Below are 17174 nucleotides of genomic sequence, written 5' to 3'. Positions count from 1 at the left end.
TTCCCACCACAAACTAAATGGCTCATCTCTAGCAATGAAAGGACCAAAATATAAAAAATGTATTTAAATAGAAATGAATAGCATTAAAAAAAAATTGTAAAAGATGAAACCTGAACCTGTCTTTACATTTGTAATTTGACATACTGTTAAAAATAAATAGACCTAATCAGTAATGCTAACACACAAATTACATCCTGCCTTGCTGCTCAAACACTATGAAAGAAAGCATATTTTAGCAATGATTGTTTCAGTGTTTAAAAACTTACTTTTATAAATCAGTACAAATGAGTATTCACTATACATTATCCTATATAATAAAAGAGTAATATGCAAATTTACCATCACTCCGCTACACCCACCAGCCACGCCCACCAGCCACGCCCACCAGCCAATCAGGAGAGAATATGCAAATAAACCCAACCAAGATGGCTACGGCCACAGAGAGCAGGAGGGAGGCTTGGATTTCCCTGGCAATGAAGGAAGCCAAGCTTTCCACCTGCCCTTGCCAGCCTAGGCCTCTACTCAAGGCTACAAAGTTTCAATGATAGAAGATACATAAATCCAAACAGAAATGGCAGCAGCCACAGAGCTGGAAAGAGCAGGAGGCTAGGGTTGCCCCCGGCAATGGAGGAAGCCAAGCTTTCCATACACCCTGGCCTGCCCAGGCCTCCGCTTAAGGCTACAAAGTTTCAATTATAGAAGATACATAAATCCCCAAAAAATGGCTGCTGCCTCGGAGCAAGCAGAAGGCTTGGCTCTGCTCCAGGCTACAAAGTTTCAATTGTAGAAGATAAATAAACCCCAGATACCAGGGCCTCCGCTTGGGTCGCCAGGGGGCATGGCCAGCCTGCAAACCACCACAGGACCCTCGCCCAGGCCGCCCCACGCCCCAAAGGAACCCCCACCCTGATCCGGGACACCCTTCAGGGCAAACCAGCTGGCCCCCACCCATGCACCAGGCCTCTATCCTATCTAATAAAAGAGTAATATGCAGATTGACCATCACTCCAACACATAAGATGGCTGCCCCCATGTAGTCAAAGATCCTGCCCCCATGTGGACACAAGATGGCCATCACAAGATGGTCAGCAAGGGAGGGCCGTTGGGAGGGACCAGGCCTGCAAGGGTGGGAAGTTAGGGGCGATCAAGCCAGCAGAGGAGGGAAGTTGGGGTGATCAGGCCTGCAGGGAAAGGCAGTTGGGAGGGACCCAGGCCTGCAGGGGAGAGAAGTTGGGGGGACCAGGCCTGCAGGGGAGGGAAGTTAGGGGCAAACAGGCTGGCAGGGGAGCAGTTAGGCATGAGTCAGGCTGGCAGGGGAGTGGTTAGTGGGTGATCAGGCTGGCAGGCAGAAGTGGTTAGGGGCAATCAGGAAGGCAGGCAGGCAAGCAGTTGGGAGCCAGCAGTCCTGGATTGTGAGAGGAATCCCAGATTGGGGAGGGTGCAGGCTGGGCTGAGGCACCCCCCCTCCCCTGTGCACGAATTTTGTGCACCGGGCCTCTAGTGTTTAAATAATAAAAGTAAAAATCTTCCAGTGTGCTATGACTTACCAATGATTACATATATTATGTGTGTGTTCAAAGTACAAAATGCAGCAGCGATGCTAACACTGACAGTGTAATGAACTGCTGTAACTGAAACTGTCATGTTTAACTTTTTTGGAAAACTATAAAGAAATTTTACAGGTTAAAAAAAAAAGAGTAAGCAAATAAAGAATTTGAAAACTATTACTTTTGCGGGGGAGGGGTGTCCCTCAGCCCGACCTGTGCCCTCTCTCAGTCCAGGAGCTCTCAGGGATGTTCGACTGATGGCTTAGTTCTGCTCCCTGCTGGCAGTTGGACATCTTTAGCACTACTGCAGAGGCAGGAGAGGCTGCAGCCACCGCCACTGAGCTCACCAGCCGTAAGCCCAGCTCAGGGCTTTTGACTGAGCAGTATTCCCCCTGTGGGAGCGCACTGACCACTAGGGGGCTGCTCCTGCATTGAGTGTCTGCCCCCTGGTGTTCAGTGTGCATCATAGCGACCGGTTATTCTGCCATTCAGTCGATTTGCATATTAGCCTTTTATGCCTGCATGATCAGGCCAAAATTGGCTCTCTGACATCCCCCAAGGGATCCCGGATTGAAAGAGGGTGCAGGCCAGGCCAAGGGACCCCATGGATGCATGATCAGAGTCAGGGAGGGACCATGGGAGGGCTCCAGGGCATGTCCGGCCCATCTTGCTCAGTCCTGATTGTCCAGATCCCAGCAGCAAGCTAACCTACTGGTCAGAGTGTCTGCCCCCTTATGGTCATAGTGACTGGTCGACTGTCTGCCTCTGGTGGTCAGTGCATGTCATAGCAAGTGGTTGAGCGGCCTTAGCATATTAGCATATTATGCTTTGATTGGTTGAACGGATGACCGGACAACCGTACACTTAGCATATTAGGCTTTTATTATATAGGATAAGCAGCCAAATGAAGAACCTTTTATTCCTAAAAAAAGATTAAGAATGTAAAAGTACATCTTAATATTTAAAAAGCATTATTAAAAATCTATAACAACTTTATGACAAAATCTGCATTTGAAAAAGGCCTGAAAAAAGAGCAGGACAAAATTGCCCTCATCACCTTTTACTTTTTCTTGTCAGAAAAAAGTGTAGGCATCTCTGGAACCACAAATGATTTTAAAATAGGCATTTATAAAATGGCAAGGAGCATTTCATGGGAAGTTTGTTTTTCTTTATAATAGTTGGCATTGCGGCCATTAGTAGGTCACAAGTAAAACTTCTCTAGCTAAAAGCAAAATGGAATATAAAGCTCTGAACTGCATTAGATCTGCTGCCTGCTTTTGGCTGATCTCATTTTTTCAAAACGTGACTCCATTTCTTCTAAGACCTTAGGTGTATATCACACTACTAATTTAACCTTTCCTTGAGCTGCTTTCAGCAGTTCTACAGCTTTTTCATGATGTTCTCTTTCCACGCTCACTCCATTAACAGAGAGAAGTTGATCTCCTCGCTTGAGGCCCCCATGTCTATCAGCAATTCCTCCTGGAATTATTCGAGACATATAGATTGGAGAGTTTTGTTCTTTGCCTCCTATGATATTGAATCTAAGGCCCTCTTCTGTTTTTGGAAGCTCAACAACTCGAGGATGAGAATGTCCTTTGCTGGCAGCAAATGCAGCAACAGTAGCCTTTGCCGTAGCATTAGCTCTCACTTCAGGACTGCTGCTGATGTCCACAGTCTCATAGACATGTTCATATACCTCTCTTACAGCACTGCAGAATTCACTTTGCAGGACTCTTTGTAAAGCCTGAAGTTTCTGTGATGGTACCTCCCCACTCCTTTGTAGTTTTTCCAACAATTCAATTGCTCTACAGATAGAGCTGTACAGGTTCCCCCACGCCACCATCTTCTCCCTCAGTCTTCTTCATTTTTCTTTATTCATTTTTTTCTTTCTGTTATTCAGATTACATAATTGTTTATTAATTATTTTAATTAATTTTATACTCCCTTGGAGAGTTCTCTCCTATGATTTTGTAATGAAAACAAAAACAAAACTCTGTGCTGCTTTTCTCAGCCTGTCTTGGGCCAAATTGAAGGTGGATCCATAAGTCTGCTGTGACAGCCCTTCCTCTTGTTGTATTCACCATGGTGCTCTTCATCAAACCCCCATACTGCTCTCCTTGTTCTTAGGTTGTTTTATTATTATATGGCTCTGGTTTATATTTTAAGCCTCCATCATTGATTTCTCTAATGCGTCAAATAGGTATAGGTTGTGCCTCATAATAACAGTGTTGCAGCTACTATTCAAATGTGTGTGTTTTTTTAATGAATACTTTATTTTAAAATAGTTGAACTTTACAAAAATATTGGTCAAATAGTACAGAGCATTCCCATCTATCTTCTTCCTCACACACAGTTCTCCTATCATTAACATCTTGGATTAGCGGTAGCATATTGATGATTAATGAACCAACATTGACACATTATTAAAGTTCACAGTGTACATTAAGGTTCACTTTTTGTGTTGCACATCTATGGATTTTGATAAATACATATCATGTATTCACCATTACAGTATCATACAGAGTATTTTCTTTTTGCATTTTTATTTTTGACATTACAGATGTCCCCCATTTCCACCCCTTTAACCCCTAAACCCAGACCCCAACCTCCCTTTCCTTTGAAATGTTTTAAACATTGCCATACTATATACAGTAACTTCTAAGAATAAAAATTTTATCTGTGACCTAAATGTTTGAAATTTGTTAGAACCTCCAAATATATTTTAAATCAAAACATATCAGTATTCATTTCTTTGCCATTAAGGCTGGCTTTTTTTTTTAACTAAATTTACTGGGGTGTCATTGGTTAATAGGATCATATAGGTTTCAAAGGCCAGTCTTCATAATTTGAAGAGATTCTTTTAAATTAAAATTCCCAGAGTAAAAGCAGCACTGATGTTGATTTTATTTATTTTCTCCTTATAACGTAGGGAATTTAGAAAAACGAATATCTAAATATATTAGTTATAACAACTGACTATACATAAGCCCATATTAAGGGATTTGCAATAATACATAAAAATCTGAACCATTGCCTCAACAATAACTATTTCTTTTTATGTACCTAGGGCCAAAGAAAGAAGAAGTGTTCAATGGGTAAAATTACTTATAGGGCTCTTAACAAAGTACATCTTTTTTTTTTTTTTTTTTTTTTTTTTTTTTTTAGTAAATTGCTTTTTTTCTTTTCTTGGTGTTAGTAGTGGAAACCATTTTAAGAATATAATGGCTAAATGGAAGCTTAAATATGAGTTTGATTCCCTACAGTTAGGACAGGAATATACTTTAAAGTGTTTTCATTTTCTTTAAAAATCTCTCTATATAAAGCCCTAATATGCAAATAGACCAAACGGCAGAACAACCGAACAACCAAACAAGCAAACAACCTGTCACTATGATGTGAGCGTGGAAAATGGCCGGCATCGGCAGCAGGTGGCAGAGCATGGAACATGGCAGGCATCCACCACGGAGGGATGGGGTGGTGGTGGAGGCAGGTGAGCAGTAGCGCCAGACCAAGGCGGGGTAAGCCTCTGGTGGTTATTAACAATTCTTTGCTCCAATGCACTGTGATCTTGCTGGTCGCTCGCACAGAGCCTGGCGCCGGCCCTGATCACTCAGCACCATCAGCAGGTGTGAGCGGCAGCTGCTGGCTCCAATCACCCCTCAGAGCTTCTCCACCTCCCCCTGCTCCTGAGGGGCAATCAGGGCCGGCAGCCACCTCTCACACCTGCTGCCAGCGACAGCCCCACTCACAACTGCTGCTGGTGCAGGAGCCACCACTTGCACCTGCTGCGGGTGCCCAGTGCTGGTCCAGATCACTCTGCACCATCAGTGGATGTGAGCGGGACCAGTGCTAGCAGTGCGTGGGACCAGCGGCTGCGGGAGTGGGACTGCCGGAAGACAGGGGATGGGGGCCATGTTGGGAGGGGCCAGCAGGGGCATGGAGGATGGGCCAAGACCCGCCCCTATGCTCATGGCAGCCTGGCAGCCCACAGTTCCTTTCAAGGTGCACGAATTTGTGCACTGGGCCCCTAGTGTTATTATAATCTATATGTCAAATTGAAATATTTTATATCATTATTTACCTTGGATTTGCAAAGAGAAGGCGTATATGCCAAGATTGGCAGGTTGGCTTATTAGGTGCTGATGCAGATCTGCTCTTGCCTATTTTCTCTCGCATTCTCTCACATGTCAGTTTGGTGATTCCAACTTTCTCATCCACCTCTCGATGCTAGAGTAAGTTCTTTCAACAAGAATCAAAACAAACTCAAAGACTTGGGATAATGTAATTGGTGTGTATGTGCGTACATGCACACACATATGCATGTGTAGTTTTAAAGAAAGTGACATAAATTGAAACAATGTGGGGTATCAATTGCTTGTTTGAAGCATAAATGTGGAATCTAATTCTTTGGAAGTTAAAATTATATACTACTCAAGTAATTAAAGGAACTTATAATACCTAGACAGCAAGTCTAAAAAAAACAGATGATGTGGTACTCATGAACTAGAAACTAGTGCCAAATCAAACATAATACTCACCAAGGCAGAAGAGTAAAAATTGGACTCAAAATGGAAAGAATTGGATTAGTTTATACATGTAATAGCAACAGTATTTTCTCCTCTCCTCTAAAACTGGGAATTTTACTCATAGATAGTTGGAATATGGTATAATTTATAATGTTACAGGACTTAAATATTTTAAAGCTTTTTAAGTTGATTTTTAGAGCAAGAGAAAGAGGAAGGGAGAGGGGAGAGAGAGAGAGAGAGAGAGAGAGAGAGAGAGAGAGAGAGAGAGAGAGAGAGAGGAGAGAGAGAGAGACTTCGATGTGAGAGTGAAACATGGGTTGGCTGCCTCCTACACACCTGCTACGGGAGAGCAAGCCTACAACTGCAGCATGTACCCTTACTGGGAATGGAACCAGCAACCTTACAGTCCATGGGACAATGCCCAACCAACTAAGCCAAACAGGCCAGGGCTAAATATTTTTAACTGCAGATGATTTCAAAATAATTCTTCCCAAGTAGGACACTACAGTAAGTCATTGACCTTCTATGTGACTATTATTTTGCTCTCCTGATTTTTCTAACTCTGGTGTTCTTACCCTTGACATCATCCAACATATGTGCTGATCATAAGTTGAAGCATGTGTGTATTTTACATACTCTATGTTTGTTTTCTCATATCCTACTAATATCTATTAGTAATTGGCAGTTCTACTATCCATTCCTATATTTAGGTGGGCAAGAGTCCTGCCAGGTTTTAACTTCTACCCCTTGAGTACCTTGAGATAAGGAAGACCACTTCAAGATAGTGTGTGAGAACTCAATTCAAAGCATCAAGAGTAGAATAGAAGAAGCAGAGGATTGCACAGTGAGATAGAAGACAAGGTAGGAAAAAATACCCAAGTAGAGCAGCATCCAAAAAAATAAATTAAAAAGCAGGAGGAGAGCCTAAGGGAACTTTGGGACAACAGGAAACAAAACAACGTTTGCATAATAGGAGTGCCAGAAGAAGAGGAAACTGAGCAAGAAATAGAAAACCTGTTTGAAGAAATAATGACAGAAACTTCCCTGATATAGGGAAGAAAAAACCCACACAAATCCAAGAAGCTCAGAGTCCCAAACAAAATGAACCCCAAAAGACCAACACCAAGGCACATTATAATTAAATTGGCAAACACCAACGACAAAGTAAGAATCTTAAAAGCGGCCAGAGAGAGACAGAAAGTTACCTACAAAGGATCTGCCATCAGACTTGCAACTGATTTCTCTTCAGAAATACATCAAGCCAGAAGGGAATGGAATGAAATATACAAAGTCATGCAAAGGAAGGGTCTGAATCCAAGAATACTGTACCCAGTAAGTCTATCAATCAAAATCGAAGGTGAAATCAGGAGCTTCACAGAAAAAAAAAGGACTAAGGGAATTTATTACCACCAAACCAGCAATGCAAGTAATGCTAAAGGCTCTGCTGTAAAAAGAACTAGGAAGCAAAGAAGGAACACAGGGGAAAATAATAAAAATGGCGACAAACAAGTACCTATCAATAATAACTTTAAATGTAAGTGGATTAAATGCCCCAATCAAAAGACATAGGGTAACGAATTGGATAAGAAAACATGACCCATATATTTGCTGCCTACAAGAAACCCACCTCAGAAAAAAAGATGCACACAGACTGAGGGTGAAGGGATGGAAAAAGGTTTTTCAGGCGAATAGAAATGAAGAAAAAGCTGGAGTAGCAATACTTATATCTGACAAATTAGATCTCAAAGTGAAGGACATAAAAAGAGATAAGGAAGACCACTTCATAATACTAAAGGGAGCAATCCAACAAGAAGAAATAACTCTGGTAAACATACGCACCCAATACAGGAATACCCAAATACATTAAAAAACTCCTGGAAGATATCAAGGGACAGATTGACAGCAATACAATCATAGTAGGAGATTTTAATACCCCACTATCACCATTGGAAAAATCCTCTGAACAAAAAATCAGCAAAGAAACATCAATCCTAAATGACTCACTAGACCAGATGGAAATAATTGACATCTTCAGAACATTTCACCCCAAAGCCACAGAATATACATTCTTCTCAAGTGCACATGGGTCATTTTCAAAGATAGACCATATATTGGTCACAGGCAAAGTCTCTTCAAATTCAAGAAGATAGAAATCATATCAAGCATCTTCTCAGATCACAGTGGCATAAAACTGGAAATCAACTCCAATAAAAACAATCCAAAAAAATCAAACACATGGAGACTAAATAGCATGCTATTAAACAATGACTGGGTTACCAGAGAGATCAAAGAAGAAATAAAAAACATCATGGCAACAAACAACAATGAAAACACAACAATCCAAAATCTATGGGACACAGCGAAAGCAGTCTTGAGAGGGAAGTTCATAGCTCTACAAGCCTACTACAGAAAACAAGAAACAATGGTAATAATTATCTAACCCCACAACTCAACAAGTTAGAACGAGAGCAACAAGAAAAGCCCAATGTAAGCAGAAGAAAGGAAATAATAAAGATCAGAGCAGAGATAAAAGAGATAGAGACCAAAATAACAATACAAAAGATCAACAAAACCAAGAGCTGGTTCTTTGAAAGGATAAACAAGATTGATGAACCTCTAGCCAGGCTCACCAAGAAGCAAAGAGAGAGGACCCAAATAAACAAAATCAGAAATGAAAGAGGAGAAATAACAACAGACTCCACCGAAATACAAAGGATTGTTAAAAAAAAATACTATGAACAACTCTATTTCAATAAACGGGACAACCTAGAGGAAATGGACATATTCCTAGAAAAATACAACCTTCCAAAACTCAATCAGGAAGAATCTAAACACTTCAATAAGCCAATAACTATGGAAGAAATTGAAGCAGTCATCAAAAAGCTTCCAGCAAACAAAAGCCCGGGGCCAGACGGCTTCACAGGGGAGTTTTACCAAACATTCAAAGAAGAAATAAAACCCATCCTCCTCAGACTATTCCAAAAAATTCAAGAGGACGGAACACTTCCAAGCTCATTCTATGAAGCCATCATCACCCTAATACCAAAACCAGATAAAGACAACACAATGAAATGAATTACAGGCCAATATTCCTCAGGAACATAGATGCCAAAATCCTCAACAAAATTCTAGCAAATCGGAACCAGCATTACATCAGAAAGATCATTCACCATGACCAAGTAGGATTTATCCTGGGGATGCAAGGATGGTACAATATCCGCAAATCAATAAACGTGATACATCACATAAACAAATTGAGAGATAAAAATCACATAGTCATATCAATTGATGCAGAAAAAGCATTTGAAAAAAATCCAAAACCTTTTATTTTTTTCTGTTTTGTTTTTTGCATTATGTCAAAACAGTTTTTATTTTTTTATTTAATAAATCTTTATTGTTCAGATTATTATAATTGTTCCTCTTTTTTCCTCCGATATCTCCCCTCCACCCGGTTCCCACCGAACCCTCTGCCCTTACCCCCCCACACACTGTGCTCATCCATAGCTGTACGATTTTTGTACAGTCTCTTTCTACATCCCCCACACCCTTTCCCCCCTGAGAATTGTCAGTCCACTCCCTTTCTATGCCCCTGATCCTATTATATTCACCAGTTTATTCTGTTCATCAGATTTTTTATTCACTTGATTTTTAGATTCACTTGTTGATAGACATGTATTTGTTGTTCATAATTTTTATCTTTACCTTTTTCTTCTGCTTCCTCTTCTTAAAGAATACCTTTCAGCATTTCATATAATACTGGTTTGGTGGTGATGAACTCCTTTATCTTTTTCTTATCTGTGAAGCTCTTTATCTGACCTTCAATTCTGAATGATAGCTTTGCTGGGTAGAGTAACCTTGGTTGTAGGTTCTTGCTGTTCATCACTTTGAATATTTCTTGCCACTCCCGTCTGGCCTGCATAGTTTCTGTTGAGAAATCAGCTGACAGTCATATGGGTGCTCCCTTGTAGGTAACTAACTGTTTTTTTCTTGCTGCTTTTAATATTCTCTCTTTGTCTTTTGCTCTTGACATTTTAATTATGATGTGTCTTGGTGTGGTCCTCTTTGGATTCCTCTTGTTTGGGGTTCTCTGCGCTTCCTGGACTTGTAACTCTATTTCTTTCACCAGGTGGGGGAAGTTTTCTGTCATTATTTTTTCAAATAGGTTTTCAGTATCTTGCTCTCTCTCTTCTTCTGGCACCCCAATAATTCTGATGTTGGTACGCTTGAAGTTGTCCCAGAGACTCCTTACACTATCTTCATATTTCTGGATTCTTTTTGCTTTTTGCTTTTCTGGTTGAGTGCTTTTTGCTTCTTTGCATTTCAAATCTTTGACTTGATTCTTGTGATCCTCTAGTCCAATGGTCGACAAACCGCTGCTTGCAAACCACATGCAGCTTGCGAGCTGCGTTTTGCCGCTTTGTTGACTAATGAGTTTGCTGACCACTGTCATATACTACCCTTTACCTCTTTGCACACAATATGCCACAATTGCATAATCCTCACAGCTTCCAACTACATGGTAACATTTAGTCTAGTTCAGTGGTCGGCAAACTCATTAGTCAACAGAGCAGCAAACTCATTAGTCAACAGAGCAGTGAGCCGCGGATGCTGACCACTGCTATAGTCTGCTGTTAGATCTCTGTATAATATTTTTTATTTCAGTCAGTGTATGCTTAATTTCTAGTTGGTCCTTTTTCATATCCTCAAGGGTCTCGCTAAATATATTGACCTTTTCTAGAAAATTCTTGAAAAATCTTATAACCTTGGTTTTGAACTCTATATCCAGTCGTTTGCTCTCCTCCATTTCTTTCATTTGTGATCTGTTTCTTTGTCTCCGCATTTTGGCTGCTTCCCTGAGTTGATAGAGTGGCTTTGTGTGCTAGGTTTCCTAAGGGCTCAGTGGCTCAGCCTGCCCAGTTACCTGAGGTGGATACTCTTGGTGCACCCCTTTGTGGGCTGTGTGCACAGTCTTGTTGTAGTTAAGCCTTGATTGTTGTTGGTATCACTGGGAGGAATTGACTTCCAGGCCAATTGGCTGTGAAGATCAGCTGTGTCTACGCTGGGAGAACTTCTGTGCCCTTATGAGACAAGACTTGCAAAAGCCTTTGTGCTCATATTGGATGGGGTGGAGTCTCAGGGCTGAGCAGACAGCATTGGTTTCCCATCAGCCCTGCCATAATAGGCCCCTGTGTCTCAGTGTCCCTTGGTAATTGCTGCAAGCACCTCTGAGAGAAAGCCACCCTTGAGTTCCACCTGCTGCTAGACAGTCCACTTTCTCTCCGAATGAGTCTGGGTCCCCAGAGTCTCACCCAAAACTGGAGTTCGGTACAGTCGGGAGCTTTTGTCCCCCTCCCGCTTTAGAAAGCCAGTCCTCTCCACGCACGCGTCTCAGTACCTCTGCCTCCTGCAGCTCCTCTGAGTCTCAGTGTGCTTTTCTCTTTTCTTCTAGTTGTAGAATTTCCACTCAGCCAGCCTTCCTGTGGTTCTGGATGATGTCCGTTTTGTCTTTATTTGTAGTTTTGAAATTGTTGTGCGAGGCAGCAGTTTAGATGTTTACCTATGCTGCCATCTTGGTTTCTTCCCAACACCCATTCTTGATAAAAACTCTCAGCAAGGTGGGAATCGAAGGATCATACCTCAACATAATAAAAGCCATATATGATAAACCCACAGCCAACATCATACTCAATGGGCAAAAACTAAAACCATTTGCCCTAACAACAGGAACAAGATAGGGATGCCCACTCTCACCACTCCTGTTCAACATAGTACTGGAAGTATTAGCCATTGCAATTAGACAAGATGAAGAAATAAAAGGCATCCAAATTGGAAAATAAGAAGTAAAGCTGTCCTTATTTGCAGATGACATGATATTGTACATAAAAAAAACCAAAAAACTCCATGAAAAAATGATTAGACTTAATAAATGAATTCGGCAATGTAGCAAGATACAAAATTAATGCCAAGAAATCTATGGCATTTCTATACACCAATAGTGAACTTACAGAAAGAGAGTAAAAAAGCAATCCCATTTATCATCGCACCAAAAAAATTACGATACCTAGAAATAAACTTAACTAAGGAGGTAAAAGACCTATATGCGGAAAACTACAGGACACTGAAAAAAGAGATAGAGGAAGACATAAACAGATGGAGGAACATACCATGTTCATGGATTGGTAGAATCAACATCATTAAAATGTCCATACTACCCAAAGAAATGTATAGATTCAATGCACTCCCCATTAAAATACCAACAACATATTACACAGACCTAGAAAGAACTCTCCAAAAATTCATCTGGAATGAAAAAAGACCCTGAATAGCCACAGCAATCCTGAGAAAGAAGAACAAAGTAGGTGGGATCTCAATACCAGATTTCAAGCTGTATTACAAAGCCACTGTCCTCAAAACAGCCTGGTACTGGCACAAGAACAGACATATAGTCCAATAGAATAGAATAGAGAACCCAGATATTGACCCAAACCATTATGCTCAATTAATATTTGACAAAGGAGGCATGAACATACAATGGAGTCAAGACAGTCTCTTCAATAAATGGTGTTGGGAAAATTGGACAGATACATGCAAAAAAATGAAACTAGATCACCAACTTACACCATACACAAAAATAAACTCAAAATGAATAAAGGACTTAAACATAAGATGGGAAACCATAAAAATAGTAGAGGAATCCACAGGCAGAGAAATCTCAGACATATGCCGAAACAATTTCTTCACTGATACCGCTTCTAGGGCAATGAAAACTAAAGAGAAAATAAACAAATGGAACTACATCAAAATAAAAGCTTTTGCACAGCAAAAGAAACCATCAACAAAACATCAAGAAAGCCCACTTTATGGGAGAACATATTTGCAAATGTTATCACTGATAAAGGTTTAATCTCCAACATCTACAGGAAACTTATACAACTTAATAAAAGGAAGATAAATGATCCAATTAAAAAAAGGGCAATGGACCTAAATAGAATCTTTTTGAAAGAAGACAGAACAATGCCAAGAGACATATGAAAACATGCTCAAAGTCACTAATTATCAGAGAGTTGCAAATCAAAACGACAATGAGGTACCATCTTACACCTGTCAGAATGGCAATCATCAACAAATCAACAAACTACAAGTGCCGATGAGGATGTGGAGAAAAAGGAACCCTCATGCACTGCTGGTGGGAATGCACACTGGTGCAGCCACTGTGGACAACAGTATGGAGTTTCCTCAAAAAACTAAAAATGGAACTCTCATTTGACCCAGTAATCCCACTTCTAGGATTATATCCCAAGAAACTAGAAACACCAATCATAAAGGATATATGCACCCCTATGTTCATAGCATTACAATTCACCATAGCTAAGATTTGGAAACAGCCTAAATGCCCATCAGCAGATGAGTGGATTAGAAAACTATGATACATCTACACAATGGAATACTACGCTGCTATAAAAAAGAAGGAATTCTTACCATTTGCAGCAGCATGGATTGACCTGGAGAACATTATGTTAAGTGAAATAAGCCAGGCAATGAAAGAAAAATACCACATGATCTCACTCATTTATGAAAAATAAAGAACATTATAACCTGATGAACAAAAAGATAGATACAGAGGAAGTAAAGCACCGAACAGACTTCCAAATTACAGTGGGAAGGCTGGGAAGTGTTGGGGAGGGGGGGAAAGAGATCAACCAAAGGCCTTCTATGCATGCATATAAGACACTGGGGGATGGGATGCGGGCATGCAACAGGGGTAGGGGAGGCTGGGGGAAGGTCAATGGGGGGAAAAAAAGGAGATATATGTACTAATATATGTAATATTTCAAACAATAAAAAAATAAAAATATATTGATGGTATTTTATAGAATAACATGTTAAATTTGAATGGCAATAATAAAAATAAATAGTTGCCATAGGGAAAAAAAACAACATGTATCATAATTTACATATTATTTAAATATTCCACAATTTAACTCAGAGAATTAATTATTAAAGAAACGCTTTTCTCTTAGTGGCTACTTTCATGAAACCATTAGAGGTCCTAAGTTAAAAAAATCTATGCTTTGGCAATAGTTATAATGAGCCATGTGTTTTATATTTATTATCTAATGTTCCATTCACTACTTAATTGGATGACAAAATCTGATATTGTTTCAGGAGAAGATATAACTTGTTCAAGGTCACATATCTATTAAATGGTAAAGCCAAAATGTAAACATAGATCTGACATTTCAAAGTATTTCCTCTTCCCACAATGATAGGATGCTTCCCTTCAGAAAATATAGCTCCTGGCCAAATTCCTACAATATCAACATTTAATTTAATTACTAAAATTTTCCTGTGTTTCAATAAAAGAGATGCAATATTTTTCAAGTGAAAAGAAATTAAATGGATGCTTCTATGAGCAATGTTAGATATACCCCAAAAGTAATAACTTAATAAAGTTACACTTAATAAATATATACTTAACAAAGTATATATAATAGTTTAGCAAATAATTGTTCTCTTAGTATCAAATATATTAAAAATATCACTTGAATATTGTCAACCTTTTTGTCATATTTATCTTATATAATCACAAAGTAAAAAATATTATTTGGTTTGGGGGAAACGGAATGAAAACTTATAAAAACATTTTTATCTTTACTTAAACCCTAATCCATTTGAGAAGTATCTTTAATATAATTGTGTCATTAAATCACAAAAATGGAAATTATGTTAACAGCAGGATGTTATCTTTTATTGAGGGCAAGCAGCAGGGTTGCTGCTAATGAGAACTTCATCAACTTATCAGCAAAAGTCAGTCTACAGAGCTTACTACTCAACATGTCCCCAAGTAGTCTTTTCCCCCTTTGATGGCATATCACAATGAAAAGCTAGACTTATATGTGGCTATTTCATTACAAATCTCTCTACTTGACAAAAAATGTATAATTTTGACATGTCCATTGAAATTGGCACATATTTAGAAGTTAATTTCTTTCCCTAAAAGGAATATTTGGCTTATTTTGTTGACTTTTTGTTATTGCCCCTGTTTGTTTTTAATCTTTTGATATTAAATTTTAAACTAGAGGCTTGATGCACGAAATTCCCACAAGGGCTTGGACCTTGCAGCCAGGGTGGCTTGCCTTGGCCCTCGCAACCCAGGCTTTGTCCAGAACATCGTCAGGAAGGTCGTTCAGCTGTCCAGTCTAATTAGCATATTACCCTTTTATTATTATAGACTAAAGGCCCGGTGCATGAAATTCGTGCATTGGGGGGGGTCCCCTCAGCCCAGCCTGCACCCTCTCCAATTCAGGACCCCTCGGGGGATGTCCAACTGCTGATTTAGGCCTGATCCATCGGGCCTAAACCGGCAGTTGAACTTCCCTCTCACAATCTGGGACCACTGGCTCCTAAATGCCCACCTGCCTGCCTGCCTGATCGCCTTTAACTGCCTCCACTGCTGGCCTGGTCACCACCAACTGCCCGCCCCCCCCGCCCCCGCCAGCCTGGTTGCCTCACACAGCCTGCTGCTTAGTCGTTTGGTCGCCCCTCACTAAACCCCTGCTGGCCTGGTCGCCCCACACAGCCTGTTCGGTCGTCCATTCCGTCGTTTTGGATGCAATGGTCGCTTAGGCTTTTATATATATAGACTAGTGGCCCATTGCATGAAATTCGTGCATGGGGGAGGGGTGTCTCTCAGCCTGGCCTGCATCCTCTCCAATCTGGGACCCCTGTGGGATTGGGCCTAAACCGGCAGTTGGACAACCCCTTCGCAATCCAGGACTGCTGACTCCTAACCGCTCACCTGCCTGCATGCTTGATTGCCCCTAACCACTCTTCCTGCCTGCCTGCTCACCCCCAACTGGTCCCCTCTGCCAGACTGCTTGCCACCAACTGCCTCCTCTGCCAGCCTGATCACCCGAACCACCTCTGCCTCAGCCCAGCCACCATAGCTTTGTCCAGAAGGATGTTTGGAAGGTCTCATGGTCTAATTAGCATACTACTCTTTTATTAATATAGGTAGGATATGACATACTGCCATAACTATAACATATCTATCAGTATTACTATATGAGAATACATACTTCATGCAATAGGAAGGCATCTAATACATTACATTGTATATGTTGTAAGTAGTAGAAAATACTGTATTCGTAGCAATAATATACACCCTGTGACTTCCCTTCCTGATTTGGGAATGGTTCCCAGTTCTTTGACTGTTTCCTGGCCCCTAATGTATGTTTTATTTTTTGTCATTCAGTGTAACTTTATTTACTGTTCATTGCACATGATTTGAGGTCTTTAATTTCTAACCACCAAAGATTCAAAGGACTAATTTTTCCATGAAGTTTAACATTAACATTAGTGAATTCATGTATTCATGTGTTTTTATTGTAAACATCTGAATTATTCACATTGTCATAGATCCTGAACTCATAAGCGTGGACCATGCACAGGCTGGCAGCAAGCCAGGAAGCCACTCTGCAAGAAACAGATACTCTGCATAAGGAGAAAAGTCATAGCACAACATTTAATGTCCAACCTGAGTCACCACAGAATATTACATATATTGACTTCTTAATTCATATAGTATCGGGAACTCAACTGCTTGGTTGGTGACGGGGTTGACCTGGTTTCAGGAGGATTATTCCTGAAATAATTAAGGAAAGGAGGGCTCAATCTTTCTTCTTGGTTGCTTGCTCCTCCCCAGCACCTTCATCTTTCTTCTCATCCTCAGCTTCTTGGACATCTTCTCCTTCACCTTCACCTCCTTCTTCCTCCTTTGTATTCTCAAATTCTTCCTTGGCACCTTCTTCCTCTTCCTCTCCTTCCTCTTCCTCAGCCACTTCCTTCTCCTTCTCCTCCTCTTTAGTGTCTCCTTCAGAGGGGGGTTCATCCTTAGCTTCCTTGGCTTTTGCAGCCTCAATGGTCTCCTCCACCTCGATCTGCTCCTCCTGGACATGGCTGGTGTATTAAGAAGGGAAGGAGCGAGTGGACATCAAGTAGGAGCTAGTCTGTAAACCACCTTAGGCAGATCGACCAAAGACCTGGGAACTCTGGGAGTAGCAGCTGGCTATGCTTCCCAAGCTGGTGAAACTGAGCTGGG

At 40.7% G+C, this 17174-nt stretch overlaps 1 pseudogene across 1 annotated transcript; it reads right to left on the bottom strand.

Annotated features, from left to right (window-relative positions):
* Nucleotides 1-2805: 2805 nt before the first annotated feature.
* Nucleotides 2806-3390, bottom strand: LOC308241200 (protein lin-7 homolog C-like; annotated as a pseudogene). The gene has a single exon. The product of its transcript is annotated as a protein lin-7 homolog C-like (transcript).
* Between the last annotated feature and the right edge of the window lie 13784 nt (nucleotides 3391-17174).

This window comes from Plecotus auritus, assembly GCF_963455305.1.
Source record: "Plecotus auritus genome assembly, chromosome: 2".
Classification (NCBI taxonomy): domain Eukaryota; kingdom Metazoa; phylum Chordata; class Mammalia; order Chiroptera; family Vespertilionidae; genus Plecotus; species Plecotus auritus.
Note: the sequence above shows the minus strand (reverse complement) of the source record. Positions and strands in the feature narration are given on the sequence as shown.